Source organism: Gossypium arboreum, chromosome 8 (genome assembly GCF_025698485.1).
Source record: "Gossypium arboreum isolate Shixiya-1 chromosome 8, ASM2569848v2, whole genome shotgun sequence".
NCBI classification, from domain to species: domain Eukaryota; kingdom Viridiplantae; phylum Streptophyta; class Magnoliopsida; order Malvales; family Malvaceae; genus Gossypium; species Gossypium arboreum.
Window position 1 is genome coordinate 133461151 of NC_069077.1, and position 8687 is coordinate 133469837.

The 8687-nt window shown below is 35.4% G+C and overlaps 1 non-coding gene across 1 annotated transcript; it reads right to left on the minus strand.

The window, feature by feature from the left end:
* Positions 1 to 8580: 8580 nt before the first annotated feature.
* Positions 8581 to 8687, minus strand: LOC128279966 (small nucleolar RNA R71). Its single transcript, XR_008270150.1, has one exon. It is a non-coding gene; the product is annotated as a small nucleolar RNA R71 (small nucleolar RNA).

Here is an 8687-nt window from a genome sequence, read left to right on the forward strand (position 1 = left end):
TCCTATTCTATTCCTAAGGTTCAAACGAGATTTTTCTCACTTATCCGAACTTCGTCAAATACAACCATAGAATCAATCATTTATTTCATACATTATCAAAGCATTTAGAATATTTAAAACACAAACATAACATAGTATTATTTACATACGAACTTTCCTCGAAACCAAAATGGCAAAGAGGGACTAACTGTCAATTACTCGTTTTCTCTCATTCTAGGCCTGAATCTCTTTTTCTTTGATAATCGAGCTTGAAAGCTTGAAAAACCCTAGCCATGGCTTCCTCTTGCAAATTTTGGCCAATGAGGAAGATGGACAAACTTTTTGGCTTTTATTTTTGTTATTAATTCATTTTAATAATTAAATGACCAAAATGCCTTTAATGAAAAACTTTGGAAACATGCCTAACCATGTACATTTTTGTCCACCAGCTTAGCCAATGGTCTAATTACCATATAAGGAGCTTCAATTTAAAATTTCATAACAATTGGACATCTCTAGAATGTAGAACTCAACTTTTGCATTTTTTACGATTTAGTCATTTTCACCAATTTGAGTGCCCAAACGTCAAAATTTTCAAACAAAATTTTCACGAAATCATTTTGTGAAATCTTAAACCATAAAAATATAATAAAAATAAATTTTTTTATGTCGAATTTGTGGTCTCGAAACCACTATTTCAACTAGACCCTAAATCAGGATGTTACATCTCTAACCTTCCATTCTTGTCTGAAGGCCAACATCGAGGGGGAAACAAGAGGGATCTCAGGAGGAAAGCGAATGTTTCAACATAGAAAAGATCAAAATCGAGTCGGTGCAGCAGCGGTTGTAGTTATTAATAATGGGTTCTGTAATAATGACAACCATCGTTGATCTAAAAGGATATCACTTTTACTGCACCGTAATAGCTGTTCCCTACTTGAAAGTCCTCTTGCATCCACGACGGTGGCGGATTTTGAGCAAGAATGAAGGTTAAAGGTACCGGTTGCCTGGAAATAAAAAAAAATTATATTGATTATAACTAGAAACCCTAGACTTTTTCCATATGATTATGCCCTTTAAATTCTATATGGTATTTATAGGGCATTATTTCCATGTATTCGAAAAGATTGAGCTCGTGGCTACGTAACGACCGTCAAATGGCTCCCTCATTATACCCCGATCCATTACCACATAACGACCATTGATTGAGACCTTCATGTCAACTTTCAGCCTTGACCGTACAAAGCAAAATCACCCATAACTGACTTCCCTAGGATAGGTTTCAGTGGCAATGATCCCATCTCAGTATGATATATGAAATGTGTACGGCTTGGAGTGATATCGTATTATCGAAGACTCAAGAATAACTCAAATATAAACCAAATAATTTTAGCGATCGAAATTTTTAAGGTTGGAAAATGGTTTATGGTGGAGAAATAGAAAGGATTGGATAGAAATTATATAAGTGAGGGATGATGAAGCTTGGTATGTTAGAGTTATTTTATAGTCGCATGGAAGGGTCTGTTTGCAAAGGAAAACCTTCAAAGTGCGCTGCAACATATTCTAAACATGTTGAAATATTTAAATCATTCAAATTGTTCGAAGCGTCAGGCTTTTCAGCCCTAGGAATGGTTAGTATGTTAGAGAATGCTCGCCTAACTTGGAAGCAGGAAAGCCCCCAGTTGGGTGAGCTTTCTCTAACATATTTTACCATTCCAGGCAAAAAGTACCTTTTCAAATGACTGTTGTGCACGTTATGAAACGTAGAATCTCGATAAAATTATATGAGTTTTGAATGCATGATAAAATTTATTTGCACTATACACTATGCAACTAATATGTGTATTCGTAACAAAATTCATAGTACGTATTCTCTTTCTCCCTACATAATTTTCTTATAAAATCGATGTAATTTTCATATCATAGACACACATCAAGTTAATATCAAACAAAAAAAACTTGCATCACAGGTGAGACTTGTGAGTACTCATTCATACAACTCTCTACTTATTTATTTGTGTTTATTCATCCAAACCGTGACCAATATTGAAATGAGTCGACGAGTGAAATTCGTTATATACTATGATGGTCAAATCTGTAATACAAAGTTTGAGGTTGTGTTTGTAGGAGCGAAGTCCATAGAATTAACATTTAATAGTACCATTCAAATGCGTGAGCTACGGACCCAGATCAGGAGTAAAGTCAAGGGATCGAGCTGGGGAAGAATTACGAGGTTACAATACAGATTTCATACATCTGTTGACCCCTATAAGTATGAGTTATTCGATGTGATTATTGAGACGCATCTCGAAACAGTCATATCATTGCACATCTCAAGCGAAAATGATATTATTTAGTTATATGTCAAGTTCATCAATGCTGATAGATCTGGACCATATTCGACCTCCGTTGCGACGAATACAAGTGCTGAAGTTCAAATAGAAAGTCCTACTACATAGTTGTGTGATGGGTTTTCCGACCTCTTTTAAAGCAACTACTACGATTTTCCTGGGATATCGATGGGAAGATACTTATCGATCTCCGACATCAACCTAAATTTCAAGGATTAGTACCAGTCGGGGTATCAGCATAACTCAAATCTAGAGAATCAAGTTCGACATTCAATCAGCGCATCTGATTTCAACTTTGGCATTGGGTCAATATTATGGGGTGGAAACAGTTATACTAGGGGATCATTGACGTACACCAGTCATCAACCCGAAGATTATTCTGGCGGGTAAATGGGTTGTAAGAGAATTAATGACCTACTCCTTTCGACGGGGGTTGGCAAGGGTATGTCCAACACCATATTGGAAGTTGACAATAAAGGCGCGGGTGAGGAAGAGGATGCCGGTGAGCAAGAAGGGACTGTGGATACAAACAAGGGGGAGGAGTCAGAACTTGAGCAAATTCAATAACGCAGTCCGAATGGTTCAAAAGTGGAACTACTTTTCGAACCAGATCTAGTTACAATAGAACCAAAACCTTGTGAGTTTAACGATGACGCCTTGGACAATACTCCAGACCCAGATCTATGATTTATAGCGTATGAACCTCCACCCCATATGACGAACATCGACCAATTGGCTGAAAGTGGTTTAGAGTTTTCTCGACTTCCGCACAAAACAACTTGGTCATGCAAGGCAGTTCGTGATTTAAGAGTACTAGATGTTGGAATTGAATACCCCAAAAAAGGTACTTTTCTTGCTGCGCTAAAGTGGTACAACATCAAGAAAGGTGTAAACTACTACATCACAAAGTCTCACTTCGAAAAATTCAAAAGAAAGTGTGTCATAAAGGACGGAAGGTGTAACACCCCCTAACCCTTATCCGTCGTCGAAACAGGGTTACAGAGCAATACTGGACAATTCAGATCAATTATGAACATTAAATAAATTAAATTGCCTACACGTTATAAATTAATCATATAGTCCCTTTACGGGTTTTCGAGGCCTAATATATGTATTTAAAACGAATCGAGACTTAATTAAAAGATCAGAGAATTTTTCGCGAAATTTTAATATTTTTCCTATATACAGGGCTCACACACCCATGTGACCCTAAAACATGCCGATGCTTCAGGCTGTGTCCTACCCCGTGTAACTCTCTGACTTACCTCACACGACCAAGCCACACGTCCGTGTGCTAGGCCGTGTACCTCACACAACAGACACACACGCCCGTGTAGAAATACCTGAGCATTTTGTTTTTAAAATTTTATGTTGCAGGGGACGCACGGCCTAACCACACGCCCATCTGTAAGCCGTGTGTCTCACACGGTCTAGCTACACGCCTGTGTTCCAGGCCGTCTGGACTCAAAATGAGCCTTATACAACAATTTTACCAACCCTACAAATCATGAACAACAAGCAACTCAAAATCCAATCTTTCAACTAGAACAAAACATAAATAAATACATCTAAAACATGTCAGGACTATCAATATAATGATCTAACTCATGCATGTTCATAGATATCTAACATAAGTTATCTAATCAATTCAATTAAATACCATTCAATCAATTCAAACTAAACCATATAAATGGCTATAATATAAGACAAATATTTATATATATAAATCAACCAATATCATTTTATACACCATTAATATTCACATCTCAAAATGACATCAAAAGACAACCTAGGTACATTCCATTCTCAAAAGAGAAAATACTTCACCACGTGTTTGAGTTCGGGATTGACTTTGGATGCTGATTCAATAATCAGACTTTACCTGACCTGCGCACAAAGACAAACCGTACGCTGAATATACACTCAATGGTATTTCTATAATCCGAATACTTATTAAACAAAAATTTATAATATTTATATACATAATCATACATAATAATAATCATTCAATAAATAACCAATTTCATAAGCTCATCATCCACATCACTTTCAAATCATCATATCTTCTATTTCAATCTCACAATTGTTATTCAATAGCATTTCACATTAAATTTCTCAATTTCAATTTCAATATCAATATACATTTCTTATTCAATATCATTCATATATCCCTATTAACACGACTCGGACTCTAATGGATACACGGATCCAACCCAAACACACAATTACGGCACCTAGTGCCTCATCGGCCATACCGAAGTAAAACAATACGGTACTTAGTACATCATCGAATTTATCCGAAGCAATAATAAAACGGCACATAGTGCCTCATCGACTCGAAGTTGAAGTATCCCTGAACACCTCCAATCCTATAGCATGCCAACTATATCTGACTTAGCCTAATATTGTTAATAGGGTGTTTTAATACATAATTCAATTTCCAATCAATATACAATTTCAATAAATTCCAAATTCAATATACTTTTCAATCATACACATAATTTCACAAAACAATTCAATTCAATGTCAATATATCAAACTCACCTCAATTTCACTTGCCATACATAATAATAAATACAACAAATAATTTTAGTTTCTGGATTATAGAAATACAAACCGTACTTTCCGAGCTAATCCTCGTTGACTTTTTCCTTTCTTTTTTTAGCCGAGGTCTCCGGCTCAATGTTAGCTACGAAAATCGCAACAATTAAAATTTATCAATACACTACAATTTAACATTGAATATTTCAATTTCTATACAACTTTTACTTTAATTCCAATTAGTCCTTAAATCAAACTAACTATTTTCTTACAAAACCAATTCCATATCTCAATTCAATTTCCACTTTAATCTAATTTCAACTCCCTAATTTCACAATAAAACTCTAATTTTGAAATTCTTTCAATTTAGTCCTTACTACATAAAACTTATGATTTGTTTTGCAATTTAATATCTTTCTCATTTCTAACTTGAAATTCTATCAATTCAAACCCTAATTCTTCAATTAATTTAACATAACCTATATCTAAAAATCAACTAGCTTTCAAAATTTCCACTTATATCAAGTAGTATTTTGTTCTACGATTCCAAAAACATCAAAATTACAAGAAAATAGATTAAATTGACTTACCACTTAAGCTTGAAACCTTAAAATCCCTACTTCCCCTTTCTTTTTTTCTTTTCTCTTTTTCTCCCCTGTTCTTCTCTATTTCGTCTATTTACTTTCTCCTTTTCTATCTTTATTTCATTTATTTTATTTATTATTTATTTTATGTTATGTTTTATTATATTAAAATCATAGACGACGCGTCTTCTGCTGAAGCGGATAACGAACCCGTCGTCTGAGTCGTCTGACTGCGTTTCCTCCTGATATGCTGTGGCAGTCGACCTGATCTCTTTGCCTGAATTTGCTGACTCCTCTCCTCTGGTAATAGCAGATACGGCTTACCGATAAATCTGAGTCATGCTAAGTAATCATCAGTTGTTGTCGTTTCTATTGAGAAAAATTGTTCGTGAATGGGTATAAATTACATCATACGACCCCATGCTTCGATGTACTCCTCGTGCCGCTTCGAACAGTCAATGTTGCCCTTCCCCTGCATGTCTACTTTGTGCAGATCCTTCAAATCTTGCAGTGGCGATGGAATTCGTTGCCTCCACTCGAACTGCTGCAACACCTGTTTTATTTCGTGCATTTCCATCATCGCGTACACTATCAACGGCACATTCACATCCCACATCTATCAATTGCATAAAAATTTCAGTGAAATGCAGGATATGACATCGGTGTCGGTGTACGACATCCATTCAAGCTGAAAAGCAAAATTGTAAATATTATTATTTATGAATTTTTTTACCAATCATTACGTAATAAACATAGGTTCAAAAGAATAGGTCACTACCTCAGCTTCCGAGCATTGATTTAACAACAACCTAATATCTTCTAAATCATCGAGCAGTCCCATGTAGCTCGGCCCGTGGTTCCACCTGTACAAGTGATATGTTAGTAGAAACATATAATAATAAAAATTACTATACAAACTATGTATTTGTTAATAAATGATGTTTAGATCGTCACCAATGGAAACATATATGGGTTGTTCACCTTGAGCCGTAGAATCAATATTTGCCAACAAGCCCATGACTGCAGTAGGAGCAAACAACTACTGGTCGATGCCGCACTGATAAACCTCAAAAGTAACATATTTTAATCCCATTCTTGGCATATTTTTGGATGATTTATCATAAGATTTAGTGGATTTGATGCTCTTAATCCTTTAATTTCATGTTTTATATCCAGATGAGCATAGGAAAGTGAAAAGTGCAAGAAAAAGGCCAAAAACAGACAAAATGGGTTTATTTCAGCGCTTCACCCGACCTAGACACTTCCACAAGGGTAGGCCACACGTCTATGTGTCATGGCCGTGTCAACTTAAAACCATGTTAGAATTACACACGGCCTGAGCACCATCACACGGGCGTGCTACACTGCCGTGTCCTTGTCGAGACCTATTTTAATTCTACTTAGAAAAGGATAATTTCAGGGCTATTTTGGGCATTCCAAAGTCTATTTAAACACAGGAGAAGAGGATCAAAAGGAGGATACAGAGTAGAACACAGGAATTACTCGAAGAATGCCAACAGATTCAGCTCGAAAGTAAGATCTCCTTCAAGACTGAAGATATCTCTTCAATTTCTCTCGAACTTTTTGGGTTTCTTTATGTTTTCTTATTTTCCTATTTTTGAGATGTTTTCCTACTACATTATGAACTAAACTCCCTAAATACTTATGGAGGATGAAAACCTAAGATGGATCTTATTATTTAATTATCTAAATTACACGATAAATACTTGTTCTTGTTCTTAATTATGTGTTCTTAATCATTGTTTTAATATTTTCAGGATATTATTCCAAATTTGATGTGTTTATTCAGTGGAGCAAAAGTTCTTGTTTAATATTAGATCTAGCATAATTAAGCGGAGTTGCATGTAATCCTAGAAATAGGATGACATAAATATGCCTGATTAGAGTCAAATCTAATAGGGAAATCCATAAATCAAGTTAATGTGACGATAAGGGTTTTAATTAGAAAGAGATTTCAATTAATCAACCTAGAATCAGTTGTTCTTTGTCTCGAAAGAGATATTAACATAATTTAGGGATTTCTACGGATCATGACAAGTGAATAAATCATTTGATTTAGAATCAGAATAATAAGTGAAGTCTAGGTGGATTCTTTCCTGGATATTGTCCTCTTTATAAGTTTTCTTCAAGTATTTTTCCCAAGTCTCTCTCTGTCGCGTTCATTAGTTAATTAGTTTAGTTAATTTTAAATTACAACAAATCTTTTATATTTTAGGCTAAATAATAGAAAGACAGTTAATACTAGTACTTTTAGTCCTTGTGGATACAATATTCTGGACTCACCATAGCTATACTACCATTCGATAGGTGCGCTTGCCTTAATCATGATCGTAGTCTAGTTTAGTGATTCATAAAATGATCATCAAGTTTTTGGCGCCGTTGCCGGGGACTAAGATATTAGGAACGCTTGATTTTTATCACTTTAGCCATTTTTTAATTTTATTGCGAATTACTTTTTGTTTGAATTTAATCTTTACTTCTCTTCTAATCTCCCTGTTATTTGCTTCTGGTAGGAATCTCTAGTTTATGACTAGCAGGAACCCGTCAAGATCTTTGCTATTTGACAGTGAGATAGAAAGTACAGCTCGCAGAAATAGAAGAGAAATAAGGCGAAGCCTACAGTATATAGAGAAAGAGCAAAAGGACGTGACCGATATACCCGAAGAGATGGTGGACAATCCGAATAATCTGCTACCTCCTGTAATTGCTGCAAATCTAGTAAATCAAAATCCTGCTCCTCGTACTATGTATGATTATGCTAAGCCTACTTTAACAGAAACTGAATCGAGTATTGTTAGACCTGTTGTTTCTGCAAATAATTTTGAACTGAAATCTAACACGATTCAAATGATACAACATTTTGTTCAGTTTGATGGTTTGTAGGATGGGATCCAAACACTCATTTAGCAAATTTTCTGGAATTCCGAGACACCTTTAAGATCAATGGCATTTCTGATGATGCCATTCGCCTTCGGTTGTTTCCCTTTTCATTACGGAATAAGGCTAAACAGTGGTTGAACTTGTTACCATGAGGGTCAATCACTACTCGGGAACAAATGACTGAAAAATTTTTGCTTAAATATTTTTCACCGGCTAAAATGGCTAAGTTGAAGAATGATATCTCTTCTTTTGTGCAGATGGATTTAAAAACTTTTTATGATGCATGGGAGAGGTATAAGGACTTATTGAGAAGGTGCCCTCACCATGGGCT